Consider the following 19,578-nt stretch of genomic DNA (forward strand, 5'->3'; position numbering starts at 1 on the left):
CCCAGACAGCATGGTCAGGCCTCTATGCCTAAAAAACAAATGATAAGAATGGCTGAAGACCTTATTACTTTAATCAGGAGAAGTCAGCCTTCCCCTCTAAAAGACCTAGGACTGAGTTTGCTTATGATACTTCTGACCAGGATTCTGAATTTTCTGCTTCCTCTGATGACCAGGATTTACCCTCATCTACCTATGAGGATTCTGATGCTGAGGATTCTTCCCTCTGCTTCTCCCCCAGAGGATTTCTCTTTTGGTCAAACCTTGCATACTCTCACGGAGCATTTTCATTGGGAAGGTCAGGATTTCTCTGATTCTAAAAGGAGGCTTAGGGATTTCTTACTACTGCCCCAGCACAGCCCTTTAGCCATACCTCCTGTGCTTGATATTATTGATGATGCCTTTTCGGAGTCTAGCATGGCCCCTGACTCTTTACCTTCTGTGCCCAGAAAACCTAATAGATATTACAAGGGTCCCCCTGACTCTTACAAGTTCCTTTTTAAAAATACTACTACGGATCCTGAGACCATTTCACAGGGACCCAAGGGCATTAAAGCTGCTACTGCCAAAAATCCTATCCCCTCTGATAGAGACTCCAGGGCGCTGGATAGATGGGGAAAGAAGGTATACACTTATGAAACTAACTTTGGCCATTAGGGCCTTAAACTGACAGTTTCATATGTTAAAGTAACAGCCGCATATTATTGGATTGCTTAAACAGAAAATGATGTTGATTCCTGATTGTGATGAAAATAGGGATTTACAGGATTTACTGCATTCAGCTGAACAAGTTGGAAAACATGCTTTGCAATGTGGTTTTGATTCACTAGAGGCATCTTGCAGGGGCTGCTGTAACTGGGTCTGTACTTAGTAGGCATGCTTGGCTTAAGGAGCAATCCTTGCCAGATCATGTTAAAGCAAAATTACTGGATGCTCCCTTAAACCAGGACCACCTGTTTGGCAACAAGACAGAATAAGTTCTTAAAAAGATGGAGGAAAAAGCTAAATCTATGCAAACTGTTAAAGAATTTTTACAAGTACAGCCCCCAAGGTTTAGTAGGCATTGGCCTTCCAAGAATTGGTCCTTTCCTGTCTCTTCCAGACCTTCTCAGTCCAAACCCAGATCCATCAGAGCTCTCAGGCTTCAGTTCCAGGGGACGCACAGGACTAAGCAGTGGGGGGGGGGGCTCCACCTCTAAATCAGGGAGTAATAAAACTCCCCCTATGGTAAACTGTCTCAATGACTTCTTTTCAAAACTTCCAAGCACTTCTCAACTGACTGCCCCTTTGGGGGGAAAGATTGCTCTTCATGCAAAGAACTGGGAACTCATTACCCAGGACAAATGGGTTTTAAATATAGTCCCAGGGCTACGGATTTCACTTCCACACATTACCAACACCAAGCGGATGGCCAAATCTACCACCAAATCAGTGGGCAGAGGCCCAAAAGCAAGTACTTTCTCTCTCAAGCATGGGGGCTATTCAGTTGGTACCAGAAGAGGAAAAGGGACAAGGTTTATACTCAAGACTTTTTCTGGTACCTAGAAAAGACAGTTCATGGCATCCTGTCCTGGACCTGACTACTCTAAACACCTTTTTGGTGATTCCAAAATTCAAGATGCTGACTCTTCACCAGTTGCTCCCTATGCTAGGCAAAAATGCCTGGTTGGCAACACTAGATTTAAAGTCAGCATACCTGCATATCCCAATCAGGGAATCTTGCAGAAGATACCTGCGCTTCAAAGCAGGCTAAACGCACTATCAGTTCTCTGCACTGCCCTTTGGCTTATCTACTGCGCACAGGGTATTCACAAAGTGCCTAGCTCCAGTCAGTGCATTTTGCAGGCAAAGAAATATTCAAATATGCTCATACCTGGACGATTGTCTAATTCAGGCAGAAAGCCAGGACATACTTTTGAATCATTTGGCATTTGTACAAAGGATGTCAACTTGTCATAAACGAAAATAAATCACACCTGATACCCTGTCAACAAATGATATTCCTGGGAACAAGCTTGAATACAACTTCCCAGATGGCTTTCCTCAGGCCAGAGAAACAAATTCATTTGAAAACCTACTTCAAACAAGTGGCCACAAAAACCCTGCTATATGCAAGGCAAATACTACAAGCCTTGGGGTTCATGGCCTCCTACAGTCTTTTAATTCCATAGGCAAGATTACATATGAGGAAACTACAATGGTATCTAAAAAGCCTATGGTGTCAACATTCTCAGGATCTAGAAGCAATGATTACTATCATACCTTGCCTATGCCTAGAGTTTCCTTGGTGAGCAGAGGCCTGCCACCAAAACAAGGGACTACCATTCAAACTACCCCCTGCCGCCCAAACCCTAACAACAGATGCATCAGACTATGCATGAGAGGCTCACCTGGCAGAGAAGTACATTCAGGGCGAATGGAACCCAAGTCAAATGCACCTCCATATCAATCAAAAAGAAATGTTAGCTGTACAGAATGCTCTGACAAGCCTACAAGGACCATATTCTTCTAGGAGAATTAATGGTAAAGCGGACAACACCATTGTTATGTGGTACATAAACAAGCAGGGGGGTACACATTCTTACCCCCTCTGCAGACTAGCCATGGCATTGTGGAACACAGCCCTGAGCTACCAAGTGCATCTACAAGCTGATTTCCTGCCAGGAAAACTAAATACACTGGCAGACGAACGAAGCATAAACCTCATGGAGCCACACGAGTGGAAACTGGAACTAAGGATTTTCAACATGTTGACAAGCAAATGGGGGAGCCCGGATATAGACCTGTTTGCCTCCCGCAAGAACTATCAATTGGACAAATTTTGCACAAGGACTCCCCACAAACAAGCTTGGAAAGTGGATGCTCTGTCCTTCAGCTGGAAAAACCTATCAGTTTATGCCTTTCCTTTTCTGCCTCTGCTCTCCAAAGTACTACCAAAGATCAAAAAACAGACTGGCCACGCCAACACTGGTACCCCTTCTTGCTCAATGTGTCACTGTTGGCCCAATGGCCCCTGCCTCAGACTCCTACCCTATTGTCTCAGCAGGAGAACTAGATTCTGCACCCTCAGCTTCAAACGCTGAACCTAGCAGCCTGGATAATTACCTAATCTCTCCTTTCCCATCCCTCAGTAAACCAGTGATGGATATCATTTTAGAGCAAGGAGGCCTAGTACTAGAAAATCTTATGCTGAAAAATTGAAAATATTTTGTGCCTGGAACCAATCTCAAGGGATGAGCACAGCAGTGCCCAATTTACCTCAGATTTTACAGTACTTAACTGAGATGCTTCACAATGGCCTGTCTTTCTCCTCCATCAATATTCACACGTCAGCCATTTCAGCTCATTATAACACAGAACCTCCCCTCTTCTCTCATCCACTGCTCAAGCAGTTCTTCAGAGGGGCCAAAATCTATCACCACCCAGGAGACCTCCAACTCCAGTCTGGGACCTTACCTTTGAATAGGAGAAACTCACTCTTCCTCCTTTCGAGCCAGCTGCTACTGCAGACTTAAAATACCTTTCTTGGAAAATGGCTTTCCTTTTAGTAATCACTTCGACAAGAAGGGTATCTGAATTACAGGCCCTCATGGCAGTGGAGCCTTTCATCATATTTCATGCAGACAGGGTGTCCCTCAGGACCAATCCCGCCTTCATGCCCAAGGTGGTATCCAGTGTGACCATTAATCAGTCCATTCTTTTGCCAACCTTCTTTCCTAATCCAAAGAACAAAGGGGAATGGATACTGCACTCTTTAGATGTGCATAGACAAATTAGAATCTACTTGGACAGGACTAAGCCTCAAAGGAAATCTGACCAATTGCTGGTGGCATTTGCTACAGGGGCAGAGGGGAAGGCTATTTCAAAGCAAACCATTTCCAAATGGATAGGCCATTGCATTAATTTCTGCTACAAGCACCATGGAAAACCTGTCCCACAGGGAATCAGACCCCACTCAACCAGGGCTGCAGCTACCTCTACAGCCTTTCTCAGAGGCATTCCTACCAGCGACATCCTAGAAGCTGCTACCTGGAGTTCTGTACATACTTTTACCAAGCATTACCATCTACCAATTTTCTCTAAATCCAGAGCTGGCTTTGCCACTGCAGTCTTGCAGGGCCTTATAGCTGGTCCTAATGTTATCTAAATTCCTCCTCCCATCCTTAGCTTTGGGAATCTACCCAAATGTGATGACTGCAACAGTGAAACATGAAGAACAGAGTACATTTGCGTACACTTACTATAAATGTAGCTGTTTGAGTGTATTCACTGTTGCAGTCCTGGTTACCCTCCCTCCAGCCCCCTTACTTCTTTTGGCTATACCTCTACTCACCTTTACTATGCTCAAAAAGCTTTTTGGTGTATTTGCTTTTTTGTTGGAGGTATAACCTTTTATATCTATTGATTTAATTGCTTCCCATTAGAGGGGCACCTGACGTGGGGCAAGAAAAACTGATGTAGTGCGTCGGCTGCATGTTTTATACCCCTGACGACCTGACGTCACAAGAAGGGACAGCAACTGACACAGGACCCAAGACTTTGTTAATCAGGCCGACTGAGGGCTACTGCAAGCAGATAACCCAAATGTGATGACTGCAACAGTGAATACACTCAAACATGTACATTTATGGTAAGTGTACACAACTGTACATTCCAGAGACGGGGCAGTCTCTGGGATAAATACCTACAGTCTCTGGGATACATACCTGTCTCTCCAGCAGGTCCTATTTATACCCCAGGCAAGGTTTAAATCTTTAGAATGGGTAATTATGGTGCTGTTTGTTTTTCAGATATGCAGGAGGTCCATCAAAGTGGGGTCTGACAATGCATTCTATGCTAGGCATAGAGCTCCTGTGAGCAAGCCTGTAGGAAACAGAACACCAGGATAGGGCCTTGAGGTGGTGTGCACAGTTCATGTTACTTACACCCTGTATATTTTTAATGAGGAATCTCTGTGGACGTTCCAGTTGTTTGATATGTCTGGTAAGGTTCCTACCAAAAGGGGCATTGTACTCAACGATAGGTCTGATGAATGCCAAATACAGTGGAACAATGACTTCCTTGGACCTAGATGCCATACCTTTGTTTATAAGTTGTGCAGCATAGAATGATTTCCTCGCTGCTGTAGATACGTGATGGTCAAAGACTATTGAGTCAACTCTTAGGGATGGGGTGGATGACTTCCCAAAGGATACTGTTATCCATTTCTTGGTGTTTAGTTTAGTCCATGGCTATGACAACAGTTGTTTGTTTGTGTCAGCCCTTCCTGGAGAACATTTGTGTTAGTGTTGGATTCAGTGACTGCACCGGATTTGCAATCATCTGTAAATTTAGTCAGCCAGAGGCCATTGACATTGGTTTCGACTTCAGAGAAGTAAATGCCAAAAAGGAGCAGTCCCAGAACCGATGCCTGAAGGATTCCACTTGTCACTGGCCTCTTTGTAGAGGTGAACTCCCCAATTCTACCCGTCTGTGAGCCAGTTTGCTATCCATTGGGTGATATAAGGGTTTGTACCTCACCTCATGAGTTTGTCAACAATGCTTGAGTGGGGTGTTGTCAAATGTCTTGTCCAGGTTAAGGTAGGCAGTGTAAACCTTCTACCCTCATCCATTGCTTTGGTGAACTTCTCAAAAAAGTCCACCAGGTTGAGTACGCATGACCTGCCCTTGAAACCAAATTGAGTTGGGTGCAGTGTCTGGAGGTTTACTATGTCATTATTCATCATTTCCATGGCTTTGCACATGAGACTAGTGAGACTTATGGGTCTGTAGTTTCTAGTGTCTATAGATGGTCCACCTTTGTGCAGAGGTATGACTGTTGCTGTTCTCCATTCATGAGGCACAAGGCCTATAGGAGGCTACAGTTAAATAGCAATTCTAGAGGGCCCAATAGGTCACGTTTCATGCTCTTTAGAAGGCATCCTGTGGTATTTTCTAGGCCCATTGTTGCATTGCTCTTCGCCTTAGAGAAAACATTAAGGACCTGTTCCCTATTGATAGCGAGGGTTATATTTGATGATATTTCCTGAGGGAATGTTGAGAGGAAGAGAGGGGTAATGTTGGAGCTGAATTTGTCAGCCAGTATCTTTGCTATGTCTTCTGACTCAGTTTAGGTGAATCCATTTACAATGAGCTCTGCACACAATTGTGTACTGCCTTTGAAGTTGCAGACGTAGCTAAAGAATGCCTTGTGTTTGATTGTCCTTGGTCTGGGAGGCCAAGTTTAGCTCAAATTTGTTTTTTGTAGACTTTATTTGTAGTCTGAGTTGTTTGTTTAGTTTGACAAGCGTGCTTTTATCCTGCTAGGTGTTGCTTCTCCTAATTTTTGCCATGATTTTCTTCCTCCTGTTATACAGCCTATTGATTTTGTGATTCCACAAGGATGCCTTGTTTTTTAAATTAGTTATGTACTTTTTCCTGGTGGGGACAGCTGCCTCTGAGCAGTCATTAACATGCTTTATATATGGTTCATGTGAACAGTTCTGCATAGACAGCAGTACTCTCAGGGTTTATGGGGCTTGAAATGTTGCCAGGTTATCACTTAATGGCAAGAAGTTAGTCTTAGAGTAGTTCCTGAATATTCCAAGGTTAGCTGGAGTTAAAGGTTTTATTTTTATTTCAATGAGACCATTTTGTGGTCTGCTCTTACCAGAGAAGACATTACACTAGGGGGTGTGCAGCACTCTCCCATATTAGTGAGGACCAGATCCAGTGTGGTTGCACCCCTGATTGGTATATTGACAGTCTGGTTGTGGGAGTTTGTGTTTACAAAAGCCAGGAATCTCTATGGGCTTATGTTTGGTGCCGTATAGGATTCCCAGTTAATAGTGGGATAATTAAAGTCACTCATGAATATGGTATTGGGTTGGATGGTTAATGATGTTTATAGGTTCATAGGATGTTCATCGTGTTACCCTGCTGCAGTCATCACACTTGGGTTATCCTGCCGTCATGCGGTCCCGCAGTCGGCCCGAGTTCCAAAGTCTTGGTCCGGCGTAGGTTGCTGTCACTTCTTCCCTGACATCAGTGCGCCAGGGGTATATAAGTGGCATCCAATGCCATTTTCTTCAGTCTTTCTTGCCACGCGGTGCCCGAAGCAGAAGCAGTTCGCAAGTGCCGGTCGGCCGACACCTGAGATTTTCGAATCTAATTTCAGTCCGAAGTCTTCAATAAAGCTAAGTACCCCGTTGGGGAACCTTTTCTTGCCTCAGTCCGATGTCAGAAAAAGTTAACAATTGCATTTCTTGTGGGAAGCAAATGCCTCATAAGGACTTCCATTCTTTTTGTATTCCTTGCCTAGGCCCAGACCATGACGTCACAGTTGTCGGTTTTGTGCTAGGTTTAATAAACGAACTATCAAATGCCATTTTGACTTCACACGACATTACTTTGGTAGGAAATTTAATTATATCATGCTGTCGGAGCAGTCGACGACTGGCATACATAAAAAACGCAAGGATAAGGACAGACAGCCTAGGAACAAGCCAGACTCCGAGGCCTATGCTGGGCCTGTCGCCAGTTCTCCGGTTTTCAGTGAGGCGGCTATGCAGCCCCTGACTACCGCAGAATTGGAACCCCAGACAGCTACAGATTCTCAGGTGGAGTGTACTAGGCCGTCGCAGCCATCTTCATTAGGCCCTTCCGACACCGGAGCAGAAGGAGATCCCGGTACAATAGAAACACCTTCGGTTGCAGAAGGTGTCTTCAGACCAACTACACTCACCATTAAATCTTATGCTAAGCTTAAAACTTCATTAAAACCAAAAAAGACTGTACATCAGTCTCCAATTCAAGGCTCCATGCCTAAGAAATAGATGCTTAAGATGGCTGAAGATTTGATTATCCTAATCAGGGGTTCCCATCCCCCTCCAGATAAAAGACCAAGACAAGAGGAGGATTATGCTTCCTCTGACCAGGTTTCTATTTCCTCAGATTCTTCTGAGGAACAGGATTACGCTTTTCCCCCTTATAAAGACTCTGATGCTGAAGACTCTATTCCCTCAGCATCTCCCCCTGAAGACTACTCCTGTGGGGAAACTTTTTATACCATGAGGGAACATTTCCACTGGGAAGGCCAGGACTACTCTGATTCTAAGAAAAGGCTCTGAGAGTTCATTCTACTACCCCAGCACAGACCACTTGCTATCCTTCCAGTTTTAGACATTGTGGATGATGTTTACTTGGAGTCTAGTCTAAATCCAGACTCTCTACCTCCTGCTCCAGCCAAACCAGACAGATACTACAGAGTACCTGACTCACACAAATTCCTTTATAAAAGTCCTATGGCTGACCCAGAAACAATTTCCCAGAGTCCCAAAGGGGCTAAAGCTTCTATGGCTAAAATTCCTGTGCCCTCTGAAAGGGATTCCAGAGCTCTAGATAGATGGGGAAAAAAGATATACACCTCAGCTACTCTGGCTATGAGAGCATTAAATTGTAAGTTTCACATGCTGAAATATCAGCAATTCCTAATGTCTCAATTAAAACAAAAACTGAGCACACATTCTGAACAGTCTGAATTCAAGGAAATGCAGGATCTGTTGCATGCAGCTGAACAGGTGGGCAAACATACTTTACAATGTGGATTTGATTCATTGGAAGCTTCCTGCAGAGCAGCTGTTACTGGGTCTGACATACGTAGACATGCTTGGTTAAAAGAACAAACCCTACCTGATCATGTTAAAGCAAAATTATTGGATGCACCTTTACAGCAGGATGTATTTGGTGTCAAAGCAGAAGAGGTTTTAAAGAAAATGGAGGATAAGGCAAAGTCTATGCAGACGGTCAAGGATTTTTTACAGGTACAACCCCCTCGTTTCAGCAGAAATTGGCCAACAAAAAACTGGTCATTTCCAGCTTCTGACAGATCACAGAGGGGCAAATACAGACATCCAAGGGGCAGAGGTCAGTCACAAGGCCCTTACAAACCTTGCCAATGGGGTACAGCTACCCAGAAAGGAGGAGAAGACAGGCCCCAAGCTAGCAGAAAACAAAAACAATGACTCAACCCTCAAGCTACCAAGCAAATCTCTCTTGACAGCTCCCTTGGGAGGAAAAGTAGCACTTTTTGCAGACAACTAGCAAGGATACAGATTCCACTTTCATACCTTGCCAAAGATAAAATGAATGCCAAACCTGCCACCAAATCAATGGGCAGAGGCACAAAAACAAATTACAGCTCTCATGGACATGATCCATTCAACAGGTACCTACACAGGAGCAAGGACAAGGATTTTACTCAAGACTCTTTCTAGTCCCAAGAAAGGACAAAGCATGGAGACCCATTCTGGATCTTTCAGTTCTGAACACCTATCTACAAGTACCAAAATTCAAGATGCTAACACTACAGCAGCTTCTTCCCATGCTGTGCAAGAATCATTGGCTAGTAACGTTGGACCTCAAGGAGGCATACCTGCATGTCCCTATCAGACAAAATTGCAGAAGATACCTCCGCTTCATTGCAAGTTCAACCCATTATCAATTCTCTGCACTGCCCTTTGGCTTATCTACTGCACCCCGGGTCTTCACAAAATGCCTGGCACCGGTAATTGCTACTGCAGACAAAGAGGAATTCAAATATACCCATACCTGGATGACTGCCTTATTCAAGCAGAAAGCAAGGACATTCTTTTAAAGCATCTGGCATTTGTCAAACACCTTCTAAGTTGCCTAGAGTACACAGTAAACGAAAAGAAGTCAAAACTAGTGCCCTCACAAAACATAATATTCCTGGGTGCCAGCTTGAATACAACGGCCGAGATGGCTTATTTCACGCCAGACAAGCAACAACAGCTGACTAAATTCTTCAAAATAATGGCAGCAAAGACCCAACTCCCTGCAAGAAAAATTCTGCAGGCCTTGAGATTCATGGCATCTTGCTTCCAACTAATACCATTTGCAGAACTGCACATGAAGAAATTACAATGGTACCTGAAAAGCGTATGGACTCAGCACAGCCACAGCTTGGAAACAATGATACCACTCATTCCCTGCCTTCAACAGGAGTTTCTATGGTGGGCACAGGCATGTCACCTCAACAAGGGTCAGCCTTTCACCTTACCCACAGCCAGGAAAACTATGACAACAGATGCATTGGACTATGCCTGGGGAGCACACATGGCAGGACAGTGCATTCAGGGCAAATGGACTACAGATCAAAGGCATCTGCATATCAGGCAAAAAGAAATGCTAGCAGTACAGAATGCCCTAACAGCTTTCAAGGACCTCTTACACCCAGGCCAACTAATAATAAAGACGGACAATACCACAGTAATGTGGTACATGAACAACCAAGGGGGCACACATTCCTACCCTCTACGCAGGCAAGCAGTGACCTTGTGGAACACAGCACTGTCTTACCAAGTTCAACTACAAGCACAATTCCTGCCAGGAGAAAAAAACACATTGGCAGATGACCTAAGCAGAAACATCATGGATCCCCACGAGTGGAAACTAGATCCACAAGTATTTGCAATGATAACTCAAAAATGGGGATGCCCAGACATAGATCAGTTTGCCAACCCCCAAAACTACCAACTTCAAAAATTTTTCACAAGGACATTCCACCCACAAGCTTGGAAAGTGGACGCCCTCTCATTCAGTTGGAAAATATTAACAGTGTATGCCTTTCCTCCACTGCCTCTTCTAGCAAAGGTACTTCTGAAAGTCAGATTAGAGAGGCCACAAATGATACTCATTGCACCAGACTGGCCACGCCAGCACTGGTATCCAATTCTAAGGAACATGGCCCACGGCCCGCCACGGATTTTACCACAAATTCCTCACCTGCTCACCCAGCAAGACTATCAGATTCTACACAGCCAGCTCAAGACTTTAAACCTGGCTGCATGGCAGATTACCTAAACAACCAGCCAACACCTCTATCCAAAGCTGTTATGGGTGTCATTCTGGAGGCCAGGAGGCCCAGCACCAGGAAAACCTATTCAGACAAATGGAAAAGATTTTGTGCCTGGAACCAGGCTAAAGGCCAAAATCCCCTTGATCCCAACATTCCTCAGATTCTACAATATTTAACTGAGATGTTGCACAAAGGACTTTCCTTTTCATCTGTTAAGATCCATGCCTCAGCAATTTCAGCTCATTACAACACGGATCCTCCTTTATTTTCACATCCACTCCTAAGACAGTACCTCAGAGGGGCTAAGAACATAAGACCACCCAGGAGAGCGCCAACACCTACTTGGGATCTCAACTTTGTTCTGGAAAAGCTTACACTGCCACCATTTGAACCAGCTTTTTCAGCTAATTGAAAATTTCTTTCATGGAAAACTGCCCTGCTGCTAGCAATAACTTCAGCTAGAAGAGTCTCAGAGCTACAGGCACTAATGGCAGTGGAGCCTTTCCTCATTTTTCATCAAGACAGAGTCTCTCTACGAACTAACCCTTCCTTTATGCCAAAGGTGGTATCCAGTGTGGCCCTTAACCAAACCATTCATTCGCCCACCTTTTTCCCAAATCCCCAGAACAAAGGAGAAAGACTCCTGCACTCTTTGGACATTCACAGGCAATTACGTTACTACTTGGATAAAACTAAGGCTTTCAGAAAATCTGACCAGCTCTTTGTAGCCTATGCTGCAGGATCACAAGGAAAAGCGATCTCAAAACAGACCATTTCAAAATGGATAGGACATTGCATACGTTTCTGCTACACGCATCATGGGAAAACGGTACCTGCTAACATTAGGTCCCACTCCACCAGGGCTTCAGCTACATCAGCAGCCTTTCTCAGGGGGGTGTCAACCAAGGATATTCTGGAAGCTGCAACTTGGAGTTCAGTGCACACCTTCACCAAACATTATCACTTACCTCTGTATTCTAAGTCTAGAGCTGGTTTTGCCACTGCAGTTTTGCAGGGCCTACTAGTTTCTTCTAACCCTATTTAACTCCACCACCCATCCTTAGCTTTGGGATTCAACCCAAGTGTGATGACTGCAGCAGGGTAACACGATGAACATAGTACAGTTTTGTACCTACCATAAATGTAGATGTTCGAGTGTTCACCCTGCTGCAGTCCAGGTTACCCTCCCTCCATCCCCTCTGAACTAGCTGGACTTATCTATACCATTCTATCCTATACAACCTCTGTGGTGTATCTGCTTGTGCATGAAGGTATTGTTTTATTTTTATATGTACATTTTTAAATAGCAATATATATATATATATATATATATATATATATATATGTATATATATATATATATATATATATATATATTGCCTACCTATTGGGGGCACCTGACATCTGGAGCAAGAAAAACTGAAGAAAATGGCATTGGATGCCTCTTATATACCCCTGGCGCACTGACATCAGGGAAGAAGCGACAGCAACCGACGCCGGACCAAGACTTTCGAACTTGGGCCGACTGCGGGACCGCCTGACGGCAGGATAACCCAAGTGTGATGACTGCAGCAGGGTGAACACTCGAACATCTACATTTATGGTAAGTACAAAACTGTACTTTCATAGGTGTGTACTAGGCTAATGGCCCGGGAGCCTTTACAAGCCTAGCCCATAGGATTATCCTGGCATCGTGCCACCCGACCTTAGTTCCTAGTGCCTCTGTCGAGTAGAGCCACTGGAGTGATCCTCAGGGTGAATTTTCTATTTCCCATCCACTCATCAAGATTTCTATTGAACAGGGCCAGTGAGGTGCTCTGCTTGACATATATGGGAAGTCTATTCCATACCATGGGCAGTCTGTGGGTTATGAACCTGTCCCTTCAGCATGTTCTGTTGATTGTGGTTATGAGGTTGAGGTCTCTGGAGCATGTGGTGTGGAGGGATTTGGATTTCTTTAGATGCAGCATTTCTAACATGGGTGGGTCAGACATGGCTTTGTAAGTCAAGCAGAGATGGTCTCCAAGTAAGCAATATGAGACAGAGAATAGTTGGAGTTTGAGTCTGTCCATATAGGACAATGTTTAAGGCCTAGGATCCTCTTTGTGAGGTACTTTTGTGGCCTCTGCAGTTGTCTAGCGAGGTACAAGCCAAAAGGAGCATTGTACTCGATGATTGGACTAATGAGTGTTTCACTGTTGCAGTGATTACATTTGGGCAATCTGCTTGGCAGGTTGCCCTCAGTCAGTCTGAATAACAAAGTCTTGGGTCCTGGGTCGGTTGCTGTCCCTTCTTCCATGATGTCAGGTCATCAGGGGTATAAAACATGCAGCCAATGCCATTTTCATCAGTCTTTCTTGCCGCATGGTGCCCGAAGCAGAAGCAGTTCGCAAGTGCCAGTCGGCCGACTCCTGAAATTTTCATTTTCAAGTTTCAGAACCGAAGTCTTCAACCTAAAGCTAAGTACCCCCATTGGGGAAACTTTTTCTTGCTCCTTACTGATGTCAGTAAAAGTTAATAATTGTATTACTTGTGGAAGCAAATACCTCATAAGGATTTTCATTCGTACAGTATTCCTTGCCTAGGCCCTGACCACAATGTGCCTTGCTCTCGGTTTTGTGCTAAATTTAATCAACGCACTATTAAGCGATGGTATATTTTTGCATCAAATTATTTTGGCTCAAGATTTAACTATCCAGAAATGTCGTCGGTTAGCAATCCGACTACCGGAATACACAAAAAACGCAAAGAAAAAGACAGTGACAGACCGTCGAAGTCCAAAACTGATGAAGCTTCTCCTAAGCCAGTTGCCGGTTCATCGGTACTCAGTGAGGCGCTTTTGCAGCCCCTGATGACTGCTACTTTTGATTTGCAAGCCTCTACTGAGACCCATTTAGAGCCCGGTAAGCCATGAGGCACTTTAAGTATTGAAGCCGCGGATGTCTGTATTTTAGATGGGTCTGGAGCCACTGAGCAGGCACCGGCTACTGAGGGTGTTTTCAGGCCTAAAGATTTGTATATTAAACCGACGCCATCTTCAAAACCTAGGCCAAAATCAACTTCTGTGTCTAAAAAACCGATGCTTGGGCCACATGCACAGGACCCTATGCCTAAAAAACAAATTATCAAAATGGCTGAGGATTTAATTACCTTGATCAGGGGTTTCCATCCCCCTCCTGCTAAGAGGCCATGGCAAGGTTCATACTAGGCTATCTGCCCTAGGGCATTTATAAGCCTAGCCAGAATGTGTTTGGCTTTCGCCACCCATTTTAAATTTATTTTGCTATGCCCTTTTTCGAGGTTAGTATACTGTGTCTCTGTCTAACAGTGACACAGAAGTGATACCCGGGATAAACCTACGATCTCCCATCCACTCATCAAGATTCCTCTTGAAGAGAGTCAATGAGGGACTCTGCCTAACCTGGACTGGGATTTTATTCCAGAGTGAAGGGAGCCTCTGGGTTATGAATCTGTCCCTCCAGCATGTCCTATTTATTTCAGTGCTGAGGTTCAAGTCTCTCGAGCGCGTAGCTCGATGGGATTTGGATTTTCTGAGGTGCAGCATGTCCATTAATTCTGGGTTGGACATGGCTTTATACGTCAGGCACAGATCGCCTCTGAACAGGCGGTATGCCACTGAGTAGAGCTGGAGTTTCTTTAACCGGGCAGCATATGGCATCTGTTTGAGCCGTTTGATCCTCTTGGTGAGATACTTTTGGGATCTTTCCAGTTGCTGCAGGTGTCTGGTAAGGTACATCCCAAAAGGGGTATTGTACTCAATTATGGTTCTGATGAGGGCTGAGTAAGGAGGCACGATGACCTCCCCTGATCTAGATGTGAATCCCTTCACGATTAGGTGGGCTATATAAAATGTTTTTCTAACCACTTTGGCCACGTGGTTGTCAAATGAGAGATTGCTATCAACTTGGGTCCCCAGGTCCCTAATTACTTCTTCTGTACTTAATGCATTACCACCTATGTGGTAATTTGTGGGCACTTTGTTTTTGCCAAAGGGGATGACTGTACACTTTTTGGCATTTAGCTTGAGGCCATGGCTCTGGCACCAGTTGTCTGTTTCTATGAGGCCCTTTTGGAGGATGCTTGTGTCGGCTGGAGAGTTGATTATGGTGCCCAGTTTGCAGTCATCTGCGAACTTGGTCAGCCACAGTCCTTCTTTGTTGGCCTGTACCTCCGAGAAATATATACCGAACAAGAGAGGTCCCAGGACTGAGCCTTGTGGGACACCTCTTGTAACTGGTTTGGAGTCTGACATGGCTCCAGCAATTCTAACCATGTGGGTTCTGTCCTTGAGCCAGTTTGCAATCCATCTAGTGACATAGGGGTTTATATTTAAGCTGGAGAGCTTATTTATAATGCTCGAGTGGGGTATTGTATCGAAGGCTTTTGCGAGGTCCAGGTAGGCTGTGTGGACCACCTTCCCCTCGTCAATGGCCTTGGTGACTGTTTCAAAAAAATCAACCAGGTTTAAGAGGCAGAATCTGCCCTTAACAAAGCCGAACTGGGTAGGATCCAGTGTCTGTATGTCCCCAATATCTTTATTTATGAGGTCCATGATGATCCTTTCCATAGCTTTACAGACCAAGCTAGTCAGGCTTATGGGGCGATAGTTTCCAGGATCCGTTGAGGCACCACCTTTATGGAGAGGGACCACTGTTGCCGTACGCCACTCTTTGGGCACATATCCTGTAGTAAGGCTGAGATTGAACAGTAGTTTTATGTTTGGGTTTAGCTCTTCTTGGAGTTCATGTAGGATGCAGCCTGGGACACCGTCTGGTCCCATTGATGCTGTGTTTTTTGCTTTGGAGAGGGCGGCTCTTACCTGAGCATCTGAGATGTCAGGGGGGGCAGCACTCTGCTGGGATAGATATTTGCCCTTTTGGTGGGGGGGGGAGAAGTTTGTGCTGAACCTGTCAGCTAGGATGTTGGCAATGTCTGTGGGTTCAGTGTATTTTTTCTCATTTTGGACTAATTCTGAGCATATCTGGGAATTACCACCCAGGTTCCTAACATAACTAAAGAAAGCCTTGTGATTATCCTTAGTGTCCTGTGCAATTTTTCTCTCGAAGCTGGCCTTAGACAATTTTAGGAGTGCCCGTAGTTTTTTGCTAATACTGATCAGTGATGCCTTCCCTTTTTGGGATTTTGCTCTGTCATTTAGTAGCTTCCTCCTTCTATTAGTTTGTTATGGCTGGGGTCCACCAGACAGGATGTCTGCCTTTGTAGGATTGGGTCTTGGTTTTATTTGGGATCGCATGATCCATGCATTCCTGAAGGTGTTCATAGAATGCGTTTATAAAGGATTCTGCGGTCTGGGCCATATTTTCCACAGGCCCGGGGGCTTTGAAGGATTCCACCTCGGTTTTGAGGAGTGTGAAATTTGCTTTAGAGAAGTTTTTCACTGTGGTTTTCTGGGCAGGGGGTGGGGTCGGGATGTGAATATCCAGTGAGATTAGTTTATGGTCTGATCTTACCAGTGAGGGATGCACTTCTGGTCTGGAGCATAGAGTCCCCATGTTGGTGATGGTCAGGTCCAGTATGTTTTCCCCTCTTGTGGGAGTGGTAACAAGTTGTTCCATAGCATTTGAGTTTATAAATTCTAGGAACCTTTGGGCTAGGGTGTTGGAGCTAGAGTAATGCTCCCAGTCTATGTTTGGGTAGTTGAAGTTGCCCAATTTAATGGTGTTTGGAGAGACCTTCATATTTTCCAGTGTACTCAGGAAGGCCGAGTGGGGTTCCTGGGTTTGGGAGGGTGGTCTGTAGCAGGCTATAAACTGGAAGGCAGTTTTACCCACTGTTAGTTGCACATGGATAGTCTCTGATGCTTCGTGCTTTGCCACCAACCTGGAGGTGTGGGTATCTTTGATGAATATCAATACTCCCCCTCCTTTTGTGGTTCGGTCCAAGTTTTGTGGCCGAAAAGCATGGTATGAGGTATAACCTGGTAGTGCTGGGGTGCTCTCTGGAGCCCTGAACCAGGTTTCTGTTACTGCACAGATATCGATGTTCTCCATGCTAAGGAGAGTTTCGAGTGCATGCATCTTGAGGTTTAGACTTCTGGCGTTGAGTAGCATTACTCTTAGATGTTCATCGTGCATACAGCTGCAGTAATAACATATGGGTTCTCTGCCATCAGGCGGTCCCTCGGTCGGCTGAATTCCAAAGTCTTGGTCCGGCGTCGGTCGTTGTCGCTTCTTTTTCTGACGTCAGTGAGGCAGGAGTATATAAGACACAGCCGATGCCATTTTCTTCAGTCCTTTTTGCCGCACGGTGCCCGAAGCAGAAGCAGTTCGCAAGTGCCAGTCGGCCAGCTCCTGATTTTACGAAAAATTTGGAAACCGAAGTCTTCATTAAAGCTAAGGACCCCGGTGGGGAAACTTTTCTTGCCTCAGACCGATGTCAGAAAAAGTTAACAATTGTATTTCTTGTGGGAAGCAAATACCGCATAAGGATTTCCATTCCCTTTTCATACCTTGTTTAGGCCCAGACCACGACGTCTCGGGCTGTCGCTTTTGTGCTACTTTCAATAAACGCACTATCAAGCGTCGGGTGTAGTTCGCCCAACATTTATTTGGTAAAGCATTTGATTATAAAATGTCGTCGGAGACTCCGACTACCGTTTTGTCCAAAAAACGCAAGGACAAGGACCGACACGCGAGGTCCGCGGTCTCCAACAACACCACACCAAAACCGGCTACACGTGGTCCGGTTCTCAGCGAGACGCCTATGCAGTCCCTGACTACCGACGACACCTCCTTGGCGGGGTCTTCTGTACCCGAGACCGCAGGTACCTCGGCCCATACCCAGACTACAACCACCGAAGCCACTGTGAGCGTTGAGTCTCCTAATGTGGACAGGTCCACTTCCACCCATGGTGTCTTTAGGCCCTCATCTTCCTTTTCCATTAAGGCCTTTACTAAGTCCAAATCAGCCAGGCACCCCAAGAGGCTTGTTGCACAGGGCCCATCCACAAGCCCCATGCCTAAAAAACAGATGCTTAAAATGGCTGAGGATTTAATTACTCTTATCAGGGGTTCCCAACCCCCTCCTGACAAGAGGCCCAGAGTGGAGGAAGATTCTCCCTCTTCTGATCAGGGCTCCATTTTTTTCAGAACACTCTGATGTAGAAGAGCAATCTTACTCCCCTTTTGAAGATTCTGATGCAGAGCAATCCATTCCTTCTGTATTTCCCCCTGAGGATTATTCTTTTGGGGGAAACCTTGCACACTTTGAGGGAACACTTCCATTGGGAAAGCCAAGGCTTTTCTGATTCCAAGAAAAGACTGAGGGAATTTCTTTTGTTACCTCAACACAGACCTCTGGCGATACCTCCTGTCTTGGATGTACTTGATGATGTTTATTCGGAGGCTTGCCTTAACCCGGATTCCCTGCCTCCTGCCCCAGTCAAGACTGATAGGTACTACAGAGTTCCTAACTCTCACCAATTTCTTTTCAAAAGCCATAATGCTAACCCTGAAACCATTTCTCAAGGCCCCAAGGGAATGAAGGCCTCTACTGCTAAGAATCCACTACCTTCTGAAAGAGAGTCAAGATCCTTAGAAAGGTGGGGGAAAAAGGTATATACCTCGGCCACCCTAGCCATGAGGGCCTTAAATTGTCAGTTTCATATGCTTAAATATCAGCAGTTTCTGTTATCACAATTAAGAAATAAAATGTCAACCTGAACAACCAGATTTGAAGGAGTTGCAGGATATGATGCATAGTGCAGAACAAGTGGGTAAACACACCTTACAATGTGGTTATGATGCCCTAGAGGCCTCAAGTAGAGCTGCAGTTACAGGATCAGTCATTCGTAGGCATGCATGGCTTAGGGAACAAATCTTGCCTGATCATGTGAAAGCTAAGTTACTAGATGCTCCTTTACAAAAGGATGTGCAATTTGGTACTAATGCTGAGGAGATACTACGGAAAATGGAAGAAAAAGCCAAATCTATGCAAACTGTCAAAGCTTTTCTACAGGTTCAACCACCACGTTTTAGCAGAAATTGGCCTTCTAAAAACTGGTCCTTTCCAGCCACGGACAGGCCCCAAAGAGGAAGATATAGGCGCACAAGGGGCAGAGGTCAATCACAAGAATCTTATAGAGGCAGGCAATGGCAAGCTCCAGCACCAAGAGGTGGTGAAAACGGTGCACAGCAATACAGGAAAGAAACCCAGTGACTTCCTCCTTTCCATGCCAAGCAAGTCTCAGCTGGCAGCACCCTTGGGAGGAAAGCTGGCATTATTTACAAGAAATTGGCATATGGTCACAACAGACAAATGGATCCTGGACGTTATAAACAGAGACTACAGATTTCATTTTCACACTCTTCCAAAAATGAGAGGCATGCCAAACCTGCCACATAATCAAAGGGCAGAGGCACAACTACAAATTTCAAAGCTCATAGGCATGAAAGCTATTCAAGAGGTACCTACTCACTAACAAGGTCAAGGTTTTTATTCCAGGCTATTTCTGGTACCAAGGAAAGGAACCGACTGGAGACCCATTTTGGACTTATCCATCCTAAACACATTCTTACTCGTACCAAAATTCAAGATGCTCACATTACAGGAACTTCTTCCCATGCTGGGCAAGGGGTTTTGGCTGGTAACATTGGACCTCAAGGAGGCATACCTGCATGTCCCAGTCAGACAAAGCTGCAGAAGATACCTCAGATTTCTTGCAGGTTCAATCCACTATCAAT

This window comes from Protopterus annectens, chromosome 4.part0 (genome assembly GCF_019279795.1).
Source record: "Protopterus annectens isolate FY-2018-M chromosome 4.part0, PAN1.0, whole genome shotgun sequence".
Taxonomy (NCBI): Eukaryota; Metazoa; Chordata; order Ceratodontiformes; family Protopteridae; genus Protopterus; species Protopterus annectens.